This window comes from Euphorbia lathyris, chromosome 2 (genome assembly GCF_963576675.1).
Source record: "Euphorbia lathyris chromosome 2, ddEupLath1.1, whole genome shotgun sequence".
Taxonomy (NCBI): domain Eukaryota; kingdom Viridiplantae; phylum Streptophyta; class Magnoliopsida; order Malpighiales; family Euphorbiaceae; genus Euphorbia; species Euphorbia lathyris.
In genome coordinates, this window is record NC_088911.1 from 58,891,414 (window position 1) to 58,913,939 (window position 22,526).

General features: G+C 38.4%; 1 non-coding gene across 1 annotated transcript; it reads left to right on the forward strand.

Annotated features, from left to right (window-relative positions):
- The first annotated feature begins 7,394 nt into the window (after positions 1 to 7,394).
- LOC136221389 (small nucleolar RNA R71) lies at positions 7,395 to 7,501 on the forward strand. The gene has a single exon (XR_010685154.1). It is a non-coding gene; the product is annotated as a small nucleolar RNA R71 (small nucleolar RNA).
- The last annotated feature ends 15,025 nt before the right edge of the window (positions 7,502 to 22,526 follow it).

The following is a 22,526-nucleotide window of genomic DNA, read 5'->3' on the forward strand; positions in this document are numbered from 1 at the left end:
ACATTATGTTAGCTATGCAGCTAAGTATGACATAAAGCAATAGTGAAATCATTACATGTCTCGTTTCGTCTATCATAAAACCATTTTTGAAGGGTTGCTCTTATGTATTCCACCATCATTGTGATAGGTAAATGTGTACCATCAACCATGTCTGTGTTGAATGATTCGGCTATATTTGTGGTTATTATGTTGTAACGATGTGTAGAAAAGTGTGCACATGACCATTTTTCGATTCCCGCTTCTTCTAAATATGTCACGCATGGGGCATGTATTTCACGCAATTTTGAAAATGCCTCTTCGAAGTCGGAAATGCAATAAGCTATTGCAGCTCGCCAATATTGCTTTGCTATCTTTTTAATAGACCAAAATTTGGTCTTCACATTCATCTTTAGATGTTGACAACAATATCCGTGTATCGCATATGGAAATACCAAATTCACAGCATACTCAATGCTCTTGTGTCTATCTGATATTATGGAACAATTCTCAACATCAGAAATACATTCTCTTAACTTGGTCATGAACCATGTTCATGATTCATTTGATTCATTCGGTCCAATCCCAAAAGCAATGCGATAAATCTTATTATTACCATCTTTACAAATCGAAATGTACAATGTACATGGGTATTTACCTTTTAAGTGTGCTCCATCAACACATATAACGGGTCTTATATGTTCTTTAAAAGCTCTAAGAGACGGACCCATATCCATGAAGAAATACTGAAAATGATCATTCTCATTGGTTTCAATATAACTTATCATTCCTAGATTAGTAATCTTCGATGTCTCACAATAGTCTGGTAACAATATGTACGATTCTTCCGGGGTACCATATTGAGCTTCAAGCGCATAACTTCTCGCTCTCCACACTTGCATGTAAGAGAGGTTAATTGTATGTTCTTTCCCAAAATCAATAATAATGTCTTTTGGCTGATAAACTCTATCATCCTGCTCAAACTTGTTTGCTATTAATGTGCCTGCAATACGTTTCCCTACTTGTCTATAGTGTGGAAGAATTTGATCTCCGAAATAAGTGTGTTGGTCCATTCTATCCATTCTTCGAAGTCTGAACATTTCAGAATTCTGTATTATGATAGCTCTAGCCCGCCACTTACATACATCGTCATTTCTATATTTAATTTCAAATAAGGACTTGTTAGCCTTATATACCTTCCATTCAAATAGGCCAAAAGAATCCACATTCTAATATCCTAGCTACTATTTTACTTACGCCGTTATGCCCTCCATAAGAGCTTGAATGGCATTCTGACATTATAGACTCATATACGTTTTCACTAACGCATCTTCTAATTATACCATCACCACATGTTTTGAACAAGAAAGGATCTTCCCATAAATATTTTTTAATATCGAAAAAGAATTTCTTCTTTTGTTGCAAACTTAACCCTTCTGGAACAATGTTAGCTACGAGATAATTAGCTATATCCGCATACCACGGTGATATGACACTTTCTATTTGTTTGAAATATTCATCGGGGAAATCATCTCGTATACCGATAGTTTCACCGATAGGACCGTTTTCATCTTCAAGTCTTGATAGATGATCGGCGACAAGGTTTTTTACTCCATTTTTATCTTTAATTTCTATGTCAAATTCTTGTAATAACAAGACCCATCTAATAAGACACGGTTTTGCATCTTTCTTAGCAAATAGATACCTTAAAGCTACATGATCGGTATATATAATAACTTTAGATCCTAATAGATATGACCTAAACTTATCACATGCAAAAACTACCGCTAGCATTTCTTTTTCGGTTGTGGTGTAATTTAACTGTGCACCGGACAATGTGTGACTTGCATAATAAATGATATAAAGTTTCTTATCCTTCCTTTGACCTAATACACATCCTACGGCTAAGTCACTTGCATCGCACATAATTTCGAAAGGTAAATCCCAATCGGGTTTAGCAATTATGGGTGCACTGACTAAAGCGGTTTTCAATGTTTCGAAAGCTTTTATACAATCTTCATTAAAATCAAAAGTTGAATCCTTCATAAGCAAATTAGTTAGTGGTTTGGAAATCACAGAAAAGTTTTTTATAAACCTTCTGTAAAAACCTGCATGTCCTAAAAACGACCTTACTCCCTTAACAGTAGTTGGTGGGGGTAATTTCTCTATGACTGAAGTTTTTGCTCTATCCACTCATAACCCTTTTTCAGATATTTTATGACCTACAACTATTCCTTCGTCTACCATGAAATGACATTTTTCCCAGTTTAAAACTAAATTCGTTTCTTCACATCTAGACAACACTTTATCTAAGTTTTGTAAACATGCATCAAAGGAATCTCCATAAACTGAAAAATCATCCATAAAAACTTCCATGATATCTTCAATGAAATCGTTAAAAATTGCAGTCATATAACGTTGAAAAGTTGTTGGTGCATTACATAGACCAAAGGGCATTCTCCTATATGCAAAAGCTCCATAAGGACATGTCAAGGTTATTTTATCTTGGTCATCCGGGTAAATGTATATTTGAAAGAATCCGGAATAACCATCGAGAAAACAATAAAATGCATGACCGATTATCCTTTCGATCATTTGATCAATGATAGGTAGAGGAAAATGATCTTTCCTGGTTGCTTTGTTTAGGTTCCTATAATCTATACAAACCCTCCAACCGGTGGTGGTTCGCATAGGTATTAATTCACATTCGTCATTCCTTACTACAGTTATGCCTCCCTTTTTAGGTACACAATGGATTGGACTAACTCATTCACTATCCGAGATAGGATAAATGATTCCATTGTCTAAAAGTTTAGTAATCTAATTTTTTACTACTTCTTTCAAGTTCGGATTTAAGCGTCTTTGCCTATCCGCTTTAGGTGGCTTATCTTCTTCTAAGTGAATTTTGTGCATTACAATACTAGGATTAATTCCTTTTAAGTCTGAAATTTTCCATCCCATACTTCCTATCCTATTTCTAACAACTTCTTTCAATTTCTCTTCTTGTTCTTCACTTAACTTGTTAGAGATAATTATAGGTAGAGTAACGCTTTCGCCTAAGAAAGCGTACCTTAAATGGTTTGGTAACTCTTTAAGTTCTAACTTAGGGGTACTACAATTGAAGGCGGACCTAGTCCATCTTCTCGAATCAAAGGCTCTGGATCCTTATCTTCTAATTCTTCTCTCACTATGGGTTCTATTATTTCTTCTCCTTGAACAATATCGTTAACACATTCTTCGACCAAATAAAGTTTCATACAAGCGAATTCTTCCATAGGATACTTCATCGCTTTGTTCATATTAAACTCAATCTTATCTTCACCTATTCTCAAAACTACTTTTCCTTCCGATAAATCGACTAATGCACGTCCCGTATTCATAAACGATGCCCTTTTAAGAGCAGTGGTCTTTGCCTTTTTCAGTACTGGTTGGTACCCAGGTCCGCCTGCTATGACATTGATGGTCCCCTTTCCTTTCTTCTTTGGGTCATCTCTGGATCTATCACCATCTCCCTTCTTGCCATCATTTTGGATGAACCGATCCAATTTGCCCCTCTCAATGAGACGCTCTATTTCCCGAGCTAACTCCCAGCATGCATCTGTGTCATGGCCATTTTTCCTGTGATATTTACAATCATTTTTAGGATTTTTACCAGTATTGGTGTACTCCCCCCCTTTTGGTTCGGGGTATGAAATGCTCCGTTTGTGTTGACTGTTCTCGATCCACATAAGCACTTCACTTTTATAAGCATTGAGAGGTGTGAAGGAGGTGACAAATGTCGATTTGTTCTTAGAACCCCTTCGCCGGCTTCTAGAGGAGGAATCCCGGTGCTTGTCCTTTTCTCTATCCCGATGGCGAGATTCGCCTTTGTCTCTTCTAGGCGGAGATGATGATTCACGACGAATGTCATCTACCTCCATAAAGTCTTTGCAGCGCTCCATCAATTCTGCCATGCTGCTGGGCTTCTTTCGAATTAGATCCTCCTGTAAACTCTTACAAGTGGTGTTTTTTACCAAAGATTCCACTGCCATGGAGATATCCACATCAATAATTTGTATACACAATTTGTTGAAAGAGTTTACATACTCTCGAAGGGATTCGTTCGCCTTCTGCTTTAATTCAAAAAGCTTCCTTGACTTGACCACTGGAGGGATACAGCCGGCGAATTTAGCACAAAATTCTCCGCTTAGTTGGTCCCAACTATCTATCGAGCCAGGAGGTAGAGATTGGAACCAGCCATAAGCGGGACCTCCTAACGTGGTGACAAACATTTTGCAGAGCACTGGTTCAGTTGCACGGTTGAGGCGAAGCAGTATTCGGTATTTTCTGACGTGGGCCTCTGGGTTGTCAGCACCCATGTATATAGGGAGATTAGGTATTTTAAAATGCCTATCCGTTTCTTCTGCCTCGATCCAAGCCGTGAATGGTGAATCTCTATTGGCGAATGGGTTATGCCTGGCATTCTCCTCATTCATACGGAGCACCGTAGCTCAAACTCTGTCGTCAAAATTCTCCGGACCCACTCTTGGGCGGCCCCTCCATGGAGATCTGCTTGGAGAAGATGAAGAGCTGGATCCCGAGGATGGATCCGAGGGTGATCGTCCGCCTCCGCTTCCGCGTCCGCCTCCGTTTCCACGTCCACCTCCTCCACCCTGTCCGCCCGGGGGAGCTTGACCGTTACCCCCTCCAGAGCCTCCTGAAGGAATGTGCCCTTCATTTCCTTGGTGTGGTGGTGGCGGTGGCCCATTCGAACGGGGTGTCTCTACTGGCCTTTTGCTCTGTCTACGTCCAGTAGACGGGGGTGATCTGCCTTTGCGGGAGGATCTCGGTCTTCGGGGCGAAGGTGATTCAGACCACCTACTTTTCTCTTTTCTACGTTTTTTGTGTTTTCGCCCTTCTGATCCTCCCAAAAAGAGATTCGACCGAGGTCGCCTTGGGATATCTGATCCACCTAGATTTAGCCCTTGGCTTGCAGATCCTCCAGGAAGAGTTTGATCGTTCCTTTGACTTCCTCCTGCGCCAGCAGGGAATAATTCTCGATTGATCGGTCGTTCTCCAAACGCCGCTGTGGAAGTTACCATGGATTCCGTATTGTGGGCTTGGAGAAATGAAGAATTGTGGGCGTTTGGTCCTAGAGTCATCTGGGGCCAAGAAGATGTCGTAGATGTAGGCGCCAAGCTCCAAAACGGAGGAATGGTCATGAACGACCGTAGGCGATCACCTGTTTCAGGGCCAAACTTTTCCCCTATTGCTTCTGCACACATGGTGATGGATGCATCCGGGGTCATACTACTTTCAGCTTGTGTTGTGGGAGCAATTGGATCAGTGCGCCCAGCACTAGTTATTGGTTGACTCGATGGTGTTATTAGTGGTGTTTCAACCCCTGAAGAGGGGTTCTGATCTCCATTTGTCATATTCCTTCTAACGTGAATGGAAACCCTTTATTTGTTTAAGGGTTCCACGTTCACCGCACCAATTGATGACAAGCGGAGAATTTCTGATCAACTTTCGTCCCTGTGGGGGGCGTCGTTGGGTTCGACGGGGGGAAGCTCCGATGCCAAAGTCAGTAAGGAAGAACAAGAGGGCAAACTGAATTGACAAAGGGTAATTGAATGTGTACCTTGATAGCCTGAGACGTGGGCTATATATAGCTAGAAAGTTGTAACTTTCAGTAACTAGAAAGTCTCCATTAATGTTCCATTAATGGCGGTTACAAGTTACCTTTAAGCCGGCGGTTAGCTAATCGATAGCTCATTAATGGTCTTTACGGCCGGGTCAGCCCAGCCGTTCTAATGGCGAATGAGTGTTCAAGGAGATTCGCCTCATAGGTTCTCTGGCGGGTCTCTTTTGTTGGGACCTTGGTGATCCGCCAGTCGGATTTCTTTGGAGGATCAATACGCGGCGTTCTTTAGGTGAATATCCCTTTTGGTCCTCGGGATAATATCCCAATGTTATCAAACGGTCTACCAAAAATTAGTGGACAATTAACGTCATATGCAAAGTCTAATATAACGAAATCGATAGGAAAAATAAACTTGTCAACTTTAACTAAAACATCCTCAATTATACCATATGGTTTCTTAATGGTTTGATCCGCTAATTGCAAAACCATGTTGGTACGCTTGATATCTTCTTCTAAACCTAATTTATTAAAAATAGACAACAACATTAAGTTAATGCTTGCTCCTAAATCACAAAGACAACTTGGGAACTTAATGTCTCCCAACTTACACGGGATGGTGAAACATCCAGGATCTTTGAGTTTAGTGGGCAAATCACTCGACACTATTGAACTACAGTCCTCTGTTAACGATATGGATGAAATTCCTTCCCAACTGATTTTCTTAGAAATCAAATCTTTTAAAAACTTACCATAGTTAGGAATTTGCGTTATCGCATCCATAAACGTTAAATTTATATGCAAATTTTTAAGTTTGTCCAAAAACGTTAAAAGTTGTTTGTCATAGTCCTTGTTTCGGAATTTATATGGAAAAATGTGGTTTGGGTACAAAAGTTTTTGTGCTAGTATCTAATGGTGAACTTTTTGTATTTAATGTACCTTCTTTGGATTTTGTTGGTAAATCAGTTCCCTGCAAAGTAGAATCTCCGAGCATTTCCGGACCTAAGTAATTTTTTCCTGAATGAGGAGTGATAGCCTTTACATGCTCTTTCGGATTTTCTTCCGTATGGCTGGGAAGACTTCCCTCTTTTCGGGATGGAATTGATTTAGCAATTTGTCCTATTTGAACCTCCAAATTATGGATGCTAGACGAGCGGTTTTTAATTAATTGATCGAATTTAGTCTCGATGCGTTTAAAACCATCATCGTGGTTATTTTTTCACCGATAACGTCTATAAATTTATCGATTTTAGAAGATAAAGTGCTAATCGTATCTCTTCACTGATTTTGATAATTATTGGTATGATTCTGATTAGCACTTGCATTATTATTATTATCTTTCCAATTAAAGTTAGGATGATTCCTCCATCCAGAATTATAAGTACTAGAATAAAGATTATTAGTTTGGTTTTGCCCTTGGATAAAATTTACCTGTTCAATCTCATCCATACCTTCGTAATCCACATCCGTTGGGATTGGATTACCATTGGTATCGCACGGTGCCATAAACCTATCAATTTTGTGCAATAAGGCAGAAAATTGGGCTTGTAACATCGCGAATGGATCGAGATTCACTATGCCTTTAACTGGTGATGTGGTTGAGGATAATGGTTTCGCCACTGGTATGTGTCCATGTTCTGCGGGCCACATACTACTGTTGATTGTCATTTCCTCCAAAAGTTCTCTTTCTTGGGCGGATGTCTTCTTCATAAATAACCCTCCCGACATAGCATCTAATGAACCTCTAGTTGTAGGATTTATTCCGTTATAAAAAGTTTGCATTAAAAGTGCATCGGGCAATTGGTGGTGTGGGCATAAACGTTGAAGTTCCTTAAAACGTTCCCAAGCCTCATAAAGAGTTTCATTATCATTTTGTGTAAAAGATGTTAACTCTTTTATGACTCTTGCAGTTTTTGCTAAAGGGAAATATTTTGATAAAAAATGCTTGGGCTAATTGGTCCCAAGTTGCAAATGTTGCGGCTGGCATAGAAGTTAACCAAACTTTGGCTTTATCCTTCAAAGTGAAAGGAAAAAGGCAAAGTTTAATTGCTTCGGCAGTCACATCAGTTATTTTGAAAGTGTCACAAATTTCTAGGAAATTTGTCAAATGGGTGTTTGGATTTTCGTTGGGTAGTCCATAAAACGTTACATTGCTTTGCAACATATTAAGCAAAGATGGCTTAATTTCAAATTGGTTTGCGTTTATCCTGGGTCTAACTATACTATTGGTTACACCGGCCACTCCCGGCCTAGCGTAATCCATGAGTGTTGGTGGATCTGCCATATTTTCTGGCTGTGAATTTTGTTTTTCTTTGTCTTTCTTGTTTTTTCTATTATTCTTAATTGTCTTTTCAAAAGAATCAGAGCAATAGAAGTTATAAGTTTTAAGTTATGAGTAAATTAGTAAAACTGGTACAGGCGAGTTGATGCTGATATAGGACTTCAAAAGAAATTGTGCCAGAAATCAGGTGGTTCTGGAAAAATTATAAAATTTTAATATGATCTTCATATATGAGTCAGGAGTACAAAAAAACAAGAATTAGGTCAGTTGGTTTAGTATAGAGAGAGTTACAAGATTTTTGGTATTGACGGGTTATTGAGAAATATTATGTGATCTTGAAGTTTACGGAATAAAAGGAGAATAAGAAAATGAAATTTGGTAAATAAAAAATGATGTCTCTTTAATCATATGTTAAATTATACTTATAGGGACGCAAAACTTTGAAGATATTCCGGAGGAAGGTACAAGTCGCCGTCAAGGAAGCTAGCGGCTTAGTTGTGAGTATAAACATGATATGAATATTTTGGCTTCTGAAGTTTAGATTGAAATGTTGATATGAATTGATACTTTGTGATATTGTGAATTGTTTTGCTATGTTTGATGTGAAGTGATACTTGATTGAATTACTTGTGATGGAATGGCTTAAATGCAGAGTATGTGTACATGTTGCATAAAACGTAAATGACGTTGTGGCATACCAGTCTAGGCACTTATGACTACTTGATTATATGGTCAGATATATGGACTACTTGGACCTATATGGTCAGATATATGGACTACTTGGACCTATATGGTCAAATATATGGACTACTTGGGCCTATATGGTCATTTACATGGACTATTTGATTACATGGGCCGAAACGTCGAATTATGAAATTACAAAGCTATACAGCAATACATGTGTTACTGTTTACCTGCTACTTGATCCCGGGAAGTGTCTAGCTGGGGATGGCACAACAAAATTAATAAAAGACTTATCATTAAATTTGCATATGCATGAATTTGTACGTGTGTATGTGTATGTGATTTGTAATTCATTGAGTGTTTATATTCACTGAGTGGTGACTCATATAAATCGCTAAATTTTTCAGTTGGTTGCTGAAGTAGATGAACAAGAGTTTCTAGAAGGTTCATATATTATAGATAGCATGGATGAAAGGTTGGTTGGTTGTGTTCTATCTCGCGCTCTCTCCTCTCATTCCCAGCATGTAGAATATTTGAAGTTTGGGTTAAATACAAACATAATCTATAATATATGTCATCATAAATAAAGTCTGTAATATAAATGGTTATATATATATGTATGTGTTTATGTATGCTTGTAAAAAAACAATAATATCAGGCTTTGAATAACTATGAGATATAGAATAAATATTGTCTGATATGTGTTAAAAATAACTTATATTACTTATACGGCTAGGGTGTTCCATCTACAGCTGCTGCCTTAAGAAAACCGGCAATACAACATAGGGAACTGGAAACCAGCTTTTAGAGATCTAATCTCGCCCCTTGGGAAATTAAATAATACCGTAAGGGAAAGTACATGTATTTTAGCAGGAAGACGTGGATGAATGCAACTGATAGAAAAACCCGGAAATCTTTTGACACGTAGTGTAGTGTGAGACAGATTACATAGGCTTAGGGTTCCAAAAAAATGTAAAACTCCGCATTTCTTAATTCGCCTATGGTCAAATAGTCAGTACTCAACTCCCACAATCTAATTAAAAAAGGGTTAATTACAAAAATGGGTGTAATGGGAGGCCCATTTACATTTTCAGACTCATTATCAACCAACTTACATACATAGACTATACCCTGGCTACTTCCCCAAAATTCCCTTCATATATATAAGCACGTGCGCATTTTTTCACCTCCTCACTATCTAACATTCGCGAATTTGAAACGCCAAACTCGAACCAAGAGCATCTTCAACACCACCAATCTTTACATTTCTTCTTCCAGCGTCTTCCAAACTGATTCCAATGGCAAGAACCGGCAAGAAGGTATGTTATTTTGTGCTTTTTTATTAGGTTTTAATGCTTCTATTTCTATAGTACAGTTTTTTTACTTCTCCTGCGATTTACAAGTAGGGTTTACAAATTTATTGTGTTTTTTCGTTAGTTCATAGCTTCGTTTTGTAAGAATGATACTTAGAAATAGTTAAAATCAGTTGTGGCGACTGAATTTTGCAGAATCGACCAATTCGCGAATATGAGTTTTCTTCGCAAAAATCTCAATATGCGAAAGAAAATCAAATTCGCGAGGCATGTGTATAAGTTTCGCATATGCTAGTTCGCGAATGTCATATTTGCGATGTTATTATTTACTTGACTAATTTCAACTACTTTGTGATGTTGAAGGGTAATCATTCTAAGTCTAATTCCACAAAGAGGAAGAGGACAGATAGGAAGAGTACCAAAGATATCACTTTCAAGTACCCATAGACCTTGGATACAAGAGCTACTATCATAGTTCATTCCGATACTGAGGTGATGACGAAAGTGAAACAAAAATTATCTACAGTGCAGTTGGACATGTTTCGGAAAACATGCTTCAGGCATTTGGTGGACTTCGAAGTGTATTCGTTGTCCTCTCCTCTATGCCATGGGGTTCTTACAATGGAGATCAAACCGAAAGAGGGAAAATCCGGTGAAATATGGTTCAACATCAATGGTGTTGAAGTGAAATTCAGCCAGCGTGAATTCACACTCATAACCGGTTTGAGACTAGGTGATCCGTTACCAATTTTGAAGCGGATAAGTAATTACAAAAGGGAAAACAGATTGAGGAAGCTCTACTTCGGAGGTAGACGGAGCATAAATCACAAAAATATATTTGATACCTTCTTAGAGACTAATTGGGAGAACAAAAATGACGATGATGCGGTAGCAATGGCTATGTTGTTCGTTATACATAGGTTCCTACTCACAACTGATCGATTGAAAAAGGTTGATAACAATATCATCAACCTAACTGATTTCCCCACTGTGTTTAACTCATTTTCATGGGGTGTGCTTGCTTGGGATGAGCTGTACAAGATGATGGAACGGGCTGTTTCGGCTCCATCAAGGAAGAAGGCATTTGAGGAGTTCCACAAGCAACAAGGAAAGGCAAAGGCCACCCCATATCAGATTCATGGATTAGCACAAGCATTCCATGTATGTTTCCTATATTCATTTGATTTACTTCATATTAGATTTCAACTGTAATGATTTTTATTTAATACTTTGTAGGCTTGGATACTGGAGATATCGCGTGCACCCCCTAAATACTATATGAGGAGATCAAAGACCGTGTACCCTCGTATATATCGGTGGATAAGTGCAAAGAATATAACTTTCTCAGAAGCTGAAGAAATTTTTAAGGTAAGTACATATATCTTGTGTACATAATTAATATGTGCTTTGGATGTAAGTAACATGTGCTTATGGAGTTGGGTTTGATTTTACATGTGTTCAGTCAGCTGATGTGCAAGCATCTGAACTTGTTATCGAGGAAGATGAGGCAAAGTGTGATTGGTATGCGCCAATCAAAGATTATTTAGATGGGAAAGTCATAGACCTTAATGTGTTATTCGAACCTTATAAGGGGTCTGAGGTAAGTGAAGCAGAGGAGAACACTGAGGAAGAGAATGAGGTACATAATGAGGAAGAGAATGAGATAGAGAATGAGGGAGAGAATGTTGTAGGTAATCTGGGCGAAGAGGATGTGGAAAATGAGGAAGAGTACGATGAGATGGATGAGGAGAGAATTAGAAATGAGAAGAGGTGTAAGAAGAAGAATGAAGTGAATGTACAGGCAAATGAGGAAGAAGAGAGGAAGGCAAGGATGTGGGAGAGATTTGAAATGTTGAAGGTGGAACTTAAAGATTCATTGGCGGATGTTGAGCGATTTCTACAAGTGCACGGTTTCTCTTGTAATAATAAAAAAGATATCGATCCCACATGGAACGTTTTTTCACAAAAACTTATTATTATACAGTTTAAATACGTCTTTAGGTTTAATAAATAGATAATCGTTAATTTAATTGGATTGAGATTGAATTGAGGTAATTAAGAATCAGATTAAAAGTTTTATATCAAAAGTTTAGAAATCAATTCTGTCTTGGAATTTGATTACAAGACAGAAACATTAGCGTTTAGAATAAGAAAAGAGTTGTACTTGTTTGCATTAAGCAAAGATACCAACTTTAAACTTTGTAAGTATTATAAATGTGTAATAAACGAAGGTACTTTCAATTAAGAGGCTTTGAACCATAGCAAATCCCCCTGATGTTGAGTGGATTACTACCTTAATCAATTTTACACTTATTTCCAATAAGCCGACCCAACGATCATATCATCCATAAGCATGAACTTGCTCAAATGTTCAACAAAGTTTCCTTGTAAATATTTTGATTAAATTCGTTTTAATGAAAACACCAGAATCTTACTTCGGATTAATTACCAAATTAACTACATAAAGATGTAAAGAAAAGTATAAACTTTATTAGATGAAGTATGAATTGATACAAGTTTACAGAGAACATTAAACATGGAAGCATTCCAAACGACACTCAAGTTCCGGGTTGTCAATCTTTTCCTCAAACCTCGTCAGAATTTGTCAAACTCCAGTCGAATCCACTATTTAATCTTCTCGCTGAATCTTCGGAATAGAGATGATATTTTTACTACCAAAATGTAAACTAGTCTTCGAACAGATCTTAATCTAAATCTAATTGTTACTGTGTTTGTAATGAAATCTAAGAACAATGTGTGTACATCAAATTGCTTTTACAAAAATGAACTCTAACTCTGAATCGTTTATGACTCGGAATTTCTGCATAAATTTTGCACTAATCTTAATTAATCTCCCTTTTTTAACTCTGAAATCAACTCTCTATTTATAGATGTTGAAGAGTCGTGTTACCGAGATTGGATTGGAAGATGAGACTGGAGTTAAGTGAGTCTAATAGGCGGGAGAGGGTGGAGTTAAAGGAGGAGTTAAGGGCAGAGTTGAAGGAGGAGTTGAGGGTGGAGTTGATGGAGGAGTTGATGGCGGAGCTAAGGGCTGAGATTAAGGCAGATCGGATGGGAGAGCGTAATGGATGTGATATGTATATGAATTTAGACTTTGTGGGGGGAAATAGATGGGGATGAGAACGTTGTGGGGGAGGAGAACATTGTAGAAGAGCATGGTGGGGAACATAGTGAAGAACAAAAGAAGAATGAAGAATGGGAGAGGAAAGAAGATTAATGTGGGGAGGATAAGAAGGAAGATGGTGAGAGGAAAGAAGAGCAGGGTGGAGATGATAAGAAGGAAGATGGTGAGAGGAAAGAAGAGCAGAGTGGAGAGGAGGATAAGAAGGAATAGCAGTGTGGAGAGGAGGATAAGAAGGAAGAGGGTGAGAGGAAGGAAAAGCAGTGTGGAAAGGAGGATAAGAAGGAAAAGGGTGAGAGGAAGGAAGGGCAGTGTGGAGAGGAGGATTAGAAGGAAGAGGGTGAGAGGAAGGAAAAGCAGTGTGGGAAGGTGATTGAAGTCGGCGATGACACGGAAACACAAGAGAAGAGATGTATCATATTTGAAAAGGTATACAATACTTTATATACATGTAGTTTTATATTTATTTTTAAATATGTTCCTTAAAGTGTGTTCGGTCATTATGTTTTGACAGGAAGAAATTATTAGTTTAAGCGAGAACACACAAGCCGTAATAGATGATGTGCATTAGCCTCAGCCGATTAGGGCGGTGCGACAAAGGAAGCGATCGCATCACGTGACAACACCGTACACTGAGGAAAAGAAAAGAAAATTGTGTAAGCAGGTGGCTAGGAAGGAAACCAAGAAGGTAGCCAAGAAAGGACCTAAGAAAGTAGCTGAGAAGGTAGCTCAGAGCATAGCTATTGTCGTATCACAGAGTCCCACCGTTCCTAGAGCACCTGCTATACCTGAGTCATGGTCGGTCCGGCTTGATAAGGAAGATGTGTGTACGTATGAGGTTTGGAGGAATTTTTGCAACAGAAAGTCGTCAAGGATCGTTAAAGGGACGGAACCACTACATCCGGAAATCCCGTGGTTCATAAGAGTGATAGGGGTCAAAAACCCCTATCTTTGGGTACGGTTTTAGGATGGGTTTTAGCATTATTTCGTTAATAAGCGAGCATTTCTCGCATTTAAATGCTTTTGTGTGAGTTAATTAGGAATTGGAAACGTTTTATTTATTTTTCGTTGTTTAGGCTCGTTTTATGACTAATTTAGGCAATTATGGCCAAAATAGCATGCATAGTGTAATTCCGTTATCTTTTGAAGCTAATTGGTCCGTCAAAAGTCGCACCAAACGAAGCGTTTGCTCAAAATAAGCGATTGACGGATCAATTTAGCTTTTGGACTAATGTTATCTGGAGTTTCTGTACGTGTGCAGGTGTAAGTTCGGGCGAAAAAGGACATCGACGACATTCGGTAAGCATCGAGAACATGCCGGGCGAAAACGCTCGACGAGCGAGCATCCGTGGGCCATTTCTGCTCGCCGAGCAGGCCACCAGGCGCCTGCTCGGCGAGGAGGGGGCTGCTCGGCGCGAGTAGCCCTGCTCGGCGCGAGTAGCCCTGCTCGGCGAGCAGGCCTGTGGGAATTCGTCAAAAAGACCAATTCCGCCCCCACGAAGCCACGATGGACCCCACGTCTTCCTACACCAATAAGGACACGAAAATAGGTCAAAAAGAGGGCCGAGACACGCCTATAAATAGAGTTTTTCCAATGTAATTTATATATCTTTCAATTTTGTAAATTATCTTAGCTTCCCCCTTGTAATTCCTCTCCATCTCCTCCATCTTCTTCGACTTCCATTGAAGCTCCTTCAAAGCTTTTTCTCGAGGAATTATCAAGGTCCGTCCTTAAGATTAAGTCGCCGGCTGCAGAGTAAACAGGTTCCCTGAAAAGGATTTTTGTATCTCCTTTTATCTTTCCTTGTTTGTACTCTTCGATACAGTTGCCGAACTTGACTTATTGTATCTTGTGACATTTATCTTCGCCTTTAATAATACTTTAGCTCTTGTTTTGTTCTATGATTATTTGTCTAATCTCTGTCTTACGCTTTATTCAATTGGTTTAACTCATTCAAAAGCCCCAAAATCTAGTAGGCACATATTGCGAGCTGAATCTGACCTAGTCAGAGCCTAGGAGATTGACGACCTTTTAGTTGATTAAGCGCCAATTTACTGAGCCTTAGACCTAGTTTCGGCCTTAGGGAATCACGCGCTAGGAACTTCAGGAGGGTAAGTAGGGTTAATCGCCTTGAATACAAGTGACTTAGATTAGGTTTTTTATTCAATAGACCTGATAATCTATCTTTATTATTATCGTTCATACCATGTTCCTTCGGATAATTGCATTAATGAAAGATCAATTAAGGGTAGAGTAACTTAGTTAGGCGTAGAATAACTTAGTTAGAATTAGATAACTTAGCTAGGATTAGTATAATTCAACCTAGGAGTAGATTAACTTAAACAAACCAACTCAAAACCCCCTAAGCCTAGATAACATCCGAGATTGAGTAGCTCGGTACTTGCAGAAATAAATCCTGTGGACGATAACCTGGACTTAAACCAGAAATTTATTACTTGATAACGACGGGGTACACTTATCCCTTAGTGAGTTCTCATCTAACCTTAGGTGAGGGCGCATCAAGTTTTTGGCGCCGTTGCCGGGGATTTATTTCTTCTGCAATATCGAACCAAAGGTCGATTTGTTAGTTTAGGCATTCTTTGTGAATATATTCTTTGTAATATCATTTATACTTGTTTATATATATACTGGTCGATTACGTAAATTCTGTAACATTACTTGTACTTATAAAAATCGTTCTTTCAGCAACTATGGACAACAGAGCGTTAGATCCGTCCATGAACGATCTCAACACAAAAATGGATTTCCTTGTGGCCTCATACAGCCATAATAACCAACCAAGGACACCATTTTGCGAGAGATGCGGCCAGAATCACCCCGGTAGGGTATGCAACATCAACTATTACGTACCTAGAGGTGAGAATGTAAGTTATTTGGGTAGTCATCAAAGGTATAACTCTGAACCCTCAACTTACAACTACTACGATCAGGAGCATACACGATATCCACCGGCGCCCTACATGGCACCCGTGGATACCCTTCCATGTCCCCATTCTAACTCTGATTTTTATGGCAGGCGAACAGAGTACTCGGAAGGAATAATGACCCTCTTAAGAGAGATATCCGTCCCACTGGCAGCCAACGAGGAGGCATGCAGGACCCTGAGTAACCATCTTGCCACAATCAGACAAGAAGAAAGGGAATGCCAAGAGGCGTTCCTCTTACAAGAAGAGGCAACTCACGCCATCGCCCTAAGGAGCGGCAAGGAAGTGGACACACTCGTGGCACCTCCATCGCAAACGTATCCGTCACCTCAGGTAAGTAGGGAACCGGAAGTGGTAAGCAACCCCGGTCCCGCATCTGAAACTCCAGCTCCTGAAGTAGCTGTAGAAAAAGTAGTTAGGCCTTATACACCAAAACTGCCATTCCCTCAGAAGCAGAAAAAGGCCAACCTAGATAAGAAATTTGCTCGGTTGTCGGAAATCCTTAGTAGATTAGAAATAAACATTCCATTAATGGAAGCACTAGAGGAGATGCCAAACTATGCAAAATTTCTTAAAGACATGTTATCGACGAAGAAGCTTGTATTTACAAGAAAGTTAGTGGGAGCTCAGTAGCATTTCTCATATTATATGGGGACGATATATTACTGATGGGAAATGACATAGCTCTGCTACAGTCGGTGAAAGTATGGTTATCAGGTAACTTCTCCATGAAAGACCTAGGTGAAGTAGCTTATATACTAGGGATAAAGATCTATAGAGATAGATCAGCTTGGTCTTTCACAGGCTACATACATTGAGAAGGTGCTAAAGCGGTTTAGCATGCTTGAATCGAAAAGAGGTAACTTTCCCATGGTACATGGGGTAAAGTTAAACAATCATCAGTGTCCTAAAACGGAAGATGATAAGAAACGCATGGCTGTAATTTCGTACGCCAGCGCGATTGGTTCGATTATGTATGCTATGCTTTGCACTAGACCTCACATAGCATTCACGTTAAGTATAACGAGTCGCTATCAAGGAAATCCAGGTGATGAGCATTAGAATGCTTTCAAAAACATTCTTAAGTACTTGAGAAGGACTAAAGACATATTCCTAGTGCACAGAGAAGGGGAACTGAAAATAGAAGGATTTTCAGATGCCAGTCATCTCACGGATGAGAACGATTTTAGATCCCAATCAGGATACCTGTTTATCTTGAATGGGGGCGCAGTCAGTTGGAAGAGTTCCAAACAGGGAAGCGTGGATTTCTCTATGATCGAGTCTCAGTACATCGCTACTGTGGAGGCAGCAAAGGAAGCAGTTTGGATTAAGAAGTTCATTACTGAACTTGATGTGGTGCCTGACATTGTGAATCCCATTACTCTGTACTGTGATAACAATGGAGCCATTGCACAAGCAAAGGAACCACGGTCTCATAATGCATCCAAGCATTACCTTAAGTGATACCACCTTGTAAGAGAGATTGTTGCAAGAGGAGATGTGAGAATAGAAAGAGTACCTACAGAGGACAATGTAGCAGGTCAGTTGACAAAGCCCTTAACCCAGAAAGTACATGGTCATCATTTGAGTTCTACTGGGATAAGTTGTAGAAACAATTGGCTTTAGTCCAAATGGGAGTATATTGGGGTTTAGTGTCCTATAGACAATTATTCCTGGATATAAACCTACTGTAAATGAATTATTCTTTATGTCATTTGTTTTAATAAGATATGGTTTCATAACAGTATAAAGGCAACCACTTTTAAAGAACTGAATAAGTCTAAATAAAAGGAAATCCCTAAGTTCATTTAAAGTGATTATAAAGTGTTCATACAAGCATGAAGTGAGACAAAACATTATAATAAACTAATAAAATTAAAACCACCCCAAGTCAAGTGATATGTTTTGAATCGGGATTGACATAACACTGTTAAGACTTGCATGTAACAATGTTTTCTGTCGAGACAAAGAGCTGATCTCACAAGCTTCAGATATGTAGATATCTGGACAGTTACATGGATCTAATGAAAGAGTTCATTAAGATTGGGGGCCCGAATTGAGATAACAGGATGGGTAGATTTATCATTGTCACTTGTTCATCTCATTGGTATTAATAGGTATAAGTAATCCTCAGATTCAAAGGAATGTTAATTAGTGATTCTGTATTATGGAATGTGATGCTTTGATCCTGTTCTAACACGATCCATAACAAGGATGACTCTGGGGTGTGTTCGGCAGACGTTGGGTATCACAGGAAGTAATTACAGGGTAGTTAACATTGGATTGAGCATTTGTCACTCCTGATAAATGGGAGATACGTCCAAGGATCACTTGTGGAAGACTTGACTCTAAATCCTTGCAAGGTGATAGCTTAAGACTTGAAATGGAGATTTCACTTAACCTATCTATTCGGAGTTAACTCAACCTGTACAAGTAAAATGAATGTCTCGCTATATGTGACTTGACATAATCCATAGTCATAAGATTCTCTTCAAGGATGTAGTTGATAAAGGATCGAATTATACTGTAACTAATACGGAAAGGTCAACGACGGAATCAACCTGTCTTCTTATAGCTCTAGGGGAATGTTTTGGATCTGCCAATCACAGTTCGTGTACTCATTCTGTTATACACAGATTGAATGTAATTTTTAGAAATTAATTTAATGGTTGTATACGGCTAGAAGCAATAAGAACCTAATGGGTCACACATAAGACTTGGAACCCAAAAGAGAAACAGATGTTAATTAATTGACAGAAGCCCAACTGAGTCCACTAAGGCCCAATTATGGAGGGGGCGATTTTATATGTAGGTATACATAAGGAATTAATTTAATTTCGGACAATTATAATTAGATTATGATTATGGATTAAATTAATTATATGATAAATAAGTTAGGAGGTTTATTGAGATTAAATTGCTTCTAATTATTATCCTATTTAATAAGTTATTATTATCTTTATATTTAGATATAGTTATAGATAATAATAATAATAAGAGTATTATTCTGAATATAACTCTTATTCAATAACCTAATTCTATCTAACTAGGGTTTAAATATAAGAGGATATATAAACCCCCTCCTACTATGAATTTCGGCCATGCCATACTATCCCGGAGAGTGCAAATTTCGACCCCCAACCGTTGTGGTTCGATTGTCACCGCTTGCTTCCGAATCAATTGATTTTCATCTCTTTCTTTTATTCCTTGATCTTGTGTTGATTAATTAGAGGCAATCTATCTTGATTGCTATTACTTGGTTGAGTTCTAATATCGTTTGATTTGTGTTTTGTTTTGTGCTCGTGAACTCATATCTAGAGTTGAGGGCACTTCGCTTGCAACGGTAGATAGTTCGTCAAAAGGTATTTCCTTTTATCCCTCTTTATATGAAATAACGATTAACGGATCTTGGTTTAAGGAAATAGGTTAAAATTTTATATTTCCGCTGCAAACGTTTGCCTATTCCCCTTCATGTCTCATGTACCTATTTGAAACCATGACTTCCGAACAACATTTTCCCCTCTATGTAGATCCCCATGTTCAAGTCGAGCAAAATGTCAGATACTAGAATGTTGAAATCCACTTTATGTCTCACAAAAATGCATGATAGTAAGCAAGGAAACACATGACAAACACAAAACATAGCAATTAATTAGTCAGTTTGAATTCTTAGTGATAAAATCTCCAGCTTGTAAAGTTCGGACAATGACAATATATGTAAAATCACATTTCAGAAAGCTATATTTGATTTACTGCTTGTAAATGGTTAAGCATCAGAAAATGGTTATTATTCAGAATAGCTCCCATTCATCATTTGGTTTCCTCATGTTTCTTATTTAGCAAGTTGCAAGAAGCATTAAGTCTAGTTTGAAAATATATTAGTCATACTCATGAGGAAAACAAAAGGTTCAGAACTTCAAAATAAAAAACTCCCTGAAAATCGAGATCAAAATCAAAAGAAAAAACAATCCCTGGATATCAAGATCAAAATCAAAAGCAAAAACAATCCGTGGAAATACAAATCAAAAGCAAAAGGCCGACAATTTCATAAAACCACACTCAACCTAGAACTAATTTGCATGAATTTCATCAATAGTCCAAAACAAACCCCCCTAAAAAACCCCAAATTCAAAAAAAAAAACAACAACACAACAAGGGAATTCCTAAAGGAACTGAAGTAAGAGAACCCATAATGAAAAGTGTTGGTCCCGTGTAATGTAATAGGATTAGTTCCAAGGAGGGGTTAGGAACTAATGTAACTTTTTCGCTTAATTGCTGACTTAATTTAATTCTTTAAACAACTTCACTCAGTTTAGGTCAGCAAGGCTGAGCGCGATCCAAGACAGCTTTAGTCAGAGGCTGACTAGAACTGTTTTACTTGTGAGTTGGGAATTAACACTTAAGTTCAGCTTCCAACTCGGCACTCTGATTAATCAGCGTCGACTTATGCAGATTATATACTAAGTAATTTAAACAAGAAACACATACATATATATATCAAGAGAAGGGATAGAAATTACTCAGCAGTCTTATCCTGGTTCGGCCTCACCGCCTACGTCCAGTCCCCAGAATCCTTCCGGGCTTTTTCAATCCACTACTGAGCTCTTTAAAGGTAGAGCACAAACCGTTTACAAAGCAATTGAGTATGCAAGAGTACCGTCCTCTATTCGTCTACTCAACCATACTGAGCGCTATAACCGAACACTCAGATTTTCTCTACCACTGAGTACTAAAACCGAGTACTCAGCACCACTCTCTCAATATTTACAATTGATACAAATTTGTTCTTACTAGATGAAGAACACTTTAGATGAATACAAATTCGATCTAGACTTTTACATAGAGATAGGATTTGGGTGTAAGTATTTGCTTTTCTTGTTTATATGTGCTTGTATGTATGCTTTTCTTTTTGTACTTCGGCAAAGGATCCAAGTGATGAACTTGTCCTTTTATAGTGAAATCTGATGCTTCAATCATTTGAATTCGGATGTATCCGTTGAATTCAAAAGGTCTTCTTGCGTCATTCAATGGTCAGTATACAGATTTGCAGGCCAATCCCGTCGTTTGAAATTAGCAGGCGTCAGGCTTGTCTTCTTCCGTCAGGTTCGTCTTCTAGCGCCAGTTTCATCTTTTAGCTAAATGCCAGTTGACCCATGCGTCTCAAAACTGTCTCTTTGCGTAATTCCAAAGCTTCTGAATTGGCACAGATCCTTGTCAGTTTTTGTCTTTTAGTTAACGGATCATTGGTGTTGTCCTAATGAACACTCAGCTTGACTTAAATAGACGTTGCCTTCGATCTTTTTCTTTGACGATGTTGAGTTACGTTCTACTCAGCTTCTTTGGCCAGCTTCGTCTTCAAGCGTTTGTTCTGAAGAAGACTTTTCTTCTATGATGTTGAGTTGTGTTCTACTCAGCTTCTGTCGCTCATGCTGACTTCGTTCTGTCTTACTTTTTATTTCTGTTCTCATTTATAAATATACTTAACATTGAACAAACACATTAGTACAATTAAATCAAAGCACTTAAATTTAATTATCTTAATCATGGGATTAACTTAAATAATTTTGTCAAATCAAAATCATGTGGAAAGGTGTTTCAACAAACTCCCCCATTTTGATGTTGGAAAAAATATTTAATTATGGAACTCAGCATTAAAGTTCCGCATGATTGTTTTATCTTTTATTCTTCTGAAGTTACTCCCCCGTAAGGGTTGCATCTATTGACTTAAATTAACTCTAAACCTTCTAAGGTTTAATCGAGTGAAGTTAAGACATGCCTTTACTGACTTAGTTCAATTCTAGACCTTCCAAAATCTAATTCAGATGAGCCTAGGTCAGCTTTCAGAAGAGGGTCAATATTTGGAACATATAGTTATTACTCAGTGTCGTATATGAGTATCAGAGTTGTGTGCTGAGTAAATTTTACTAGTATATTTCTTATGATCACAAGCTTTTATTTTGTTGTTCAATGAATGGTTAAGTATGACAGATCAGCATATAAGCATAACAAGTAAGCATCGCATATAGATAAGTTAGTTTGGATAAAAAGATGCTTTCAAATTATATAACTCAGCATAGCATGCCACAAAATACAAGTTACAAACACTATAGACTATTGCTAGCACTATTTCCTAATGTTGGCTTGAACTTGATTTGACTTAGGTTTGGTTTGGGCAGTGCGTTGTTGCTGAGTGCGGGTGCTTGGGTCAGCAGAAGATGAACCAGGCTTCTACTGAGTTTCGACATCTGGCTTAGTTATCTCCCCCTGTTTCTGCTGAGTTCCAGCAGCTTGCCTTTGGCGGTCTTTCTCCCCCGTTTTGCCAGCATCGGGAGTTGGAGGAGGAGGATAGAAAGTTCCCTGTTGAACAGCATGAGTCAGTTTGGAGTACATTTGGAGTTGACTCGTACTTTCCCTAAGACCTTTGAAGACTTGCATTCCATCGGACATAGTGGAAGCGGGGATCTTAATATTAGCACTGAGCATACTTAGGAAATACTCTTGAGATTTCCCGATCCAAGTTATTGATTCTGTCATCCGAGCATAGGATTGATGATACATCCTGAG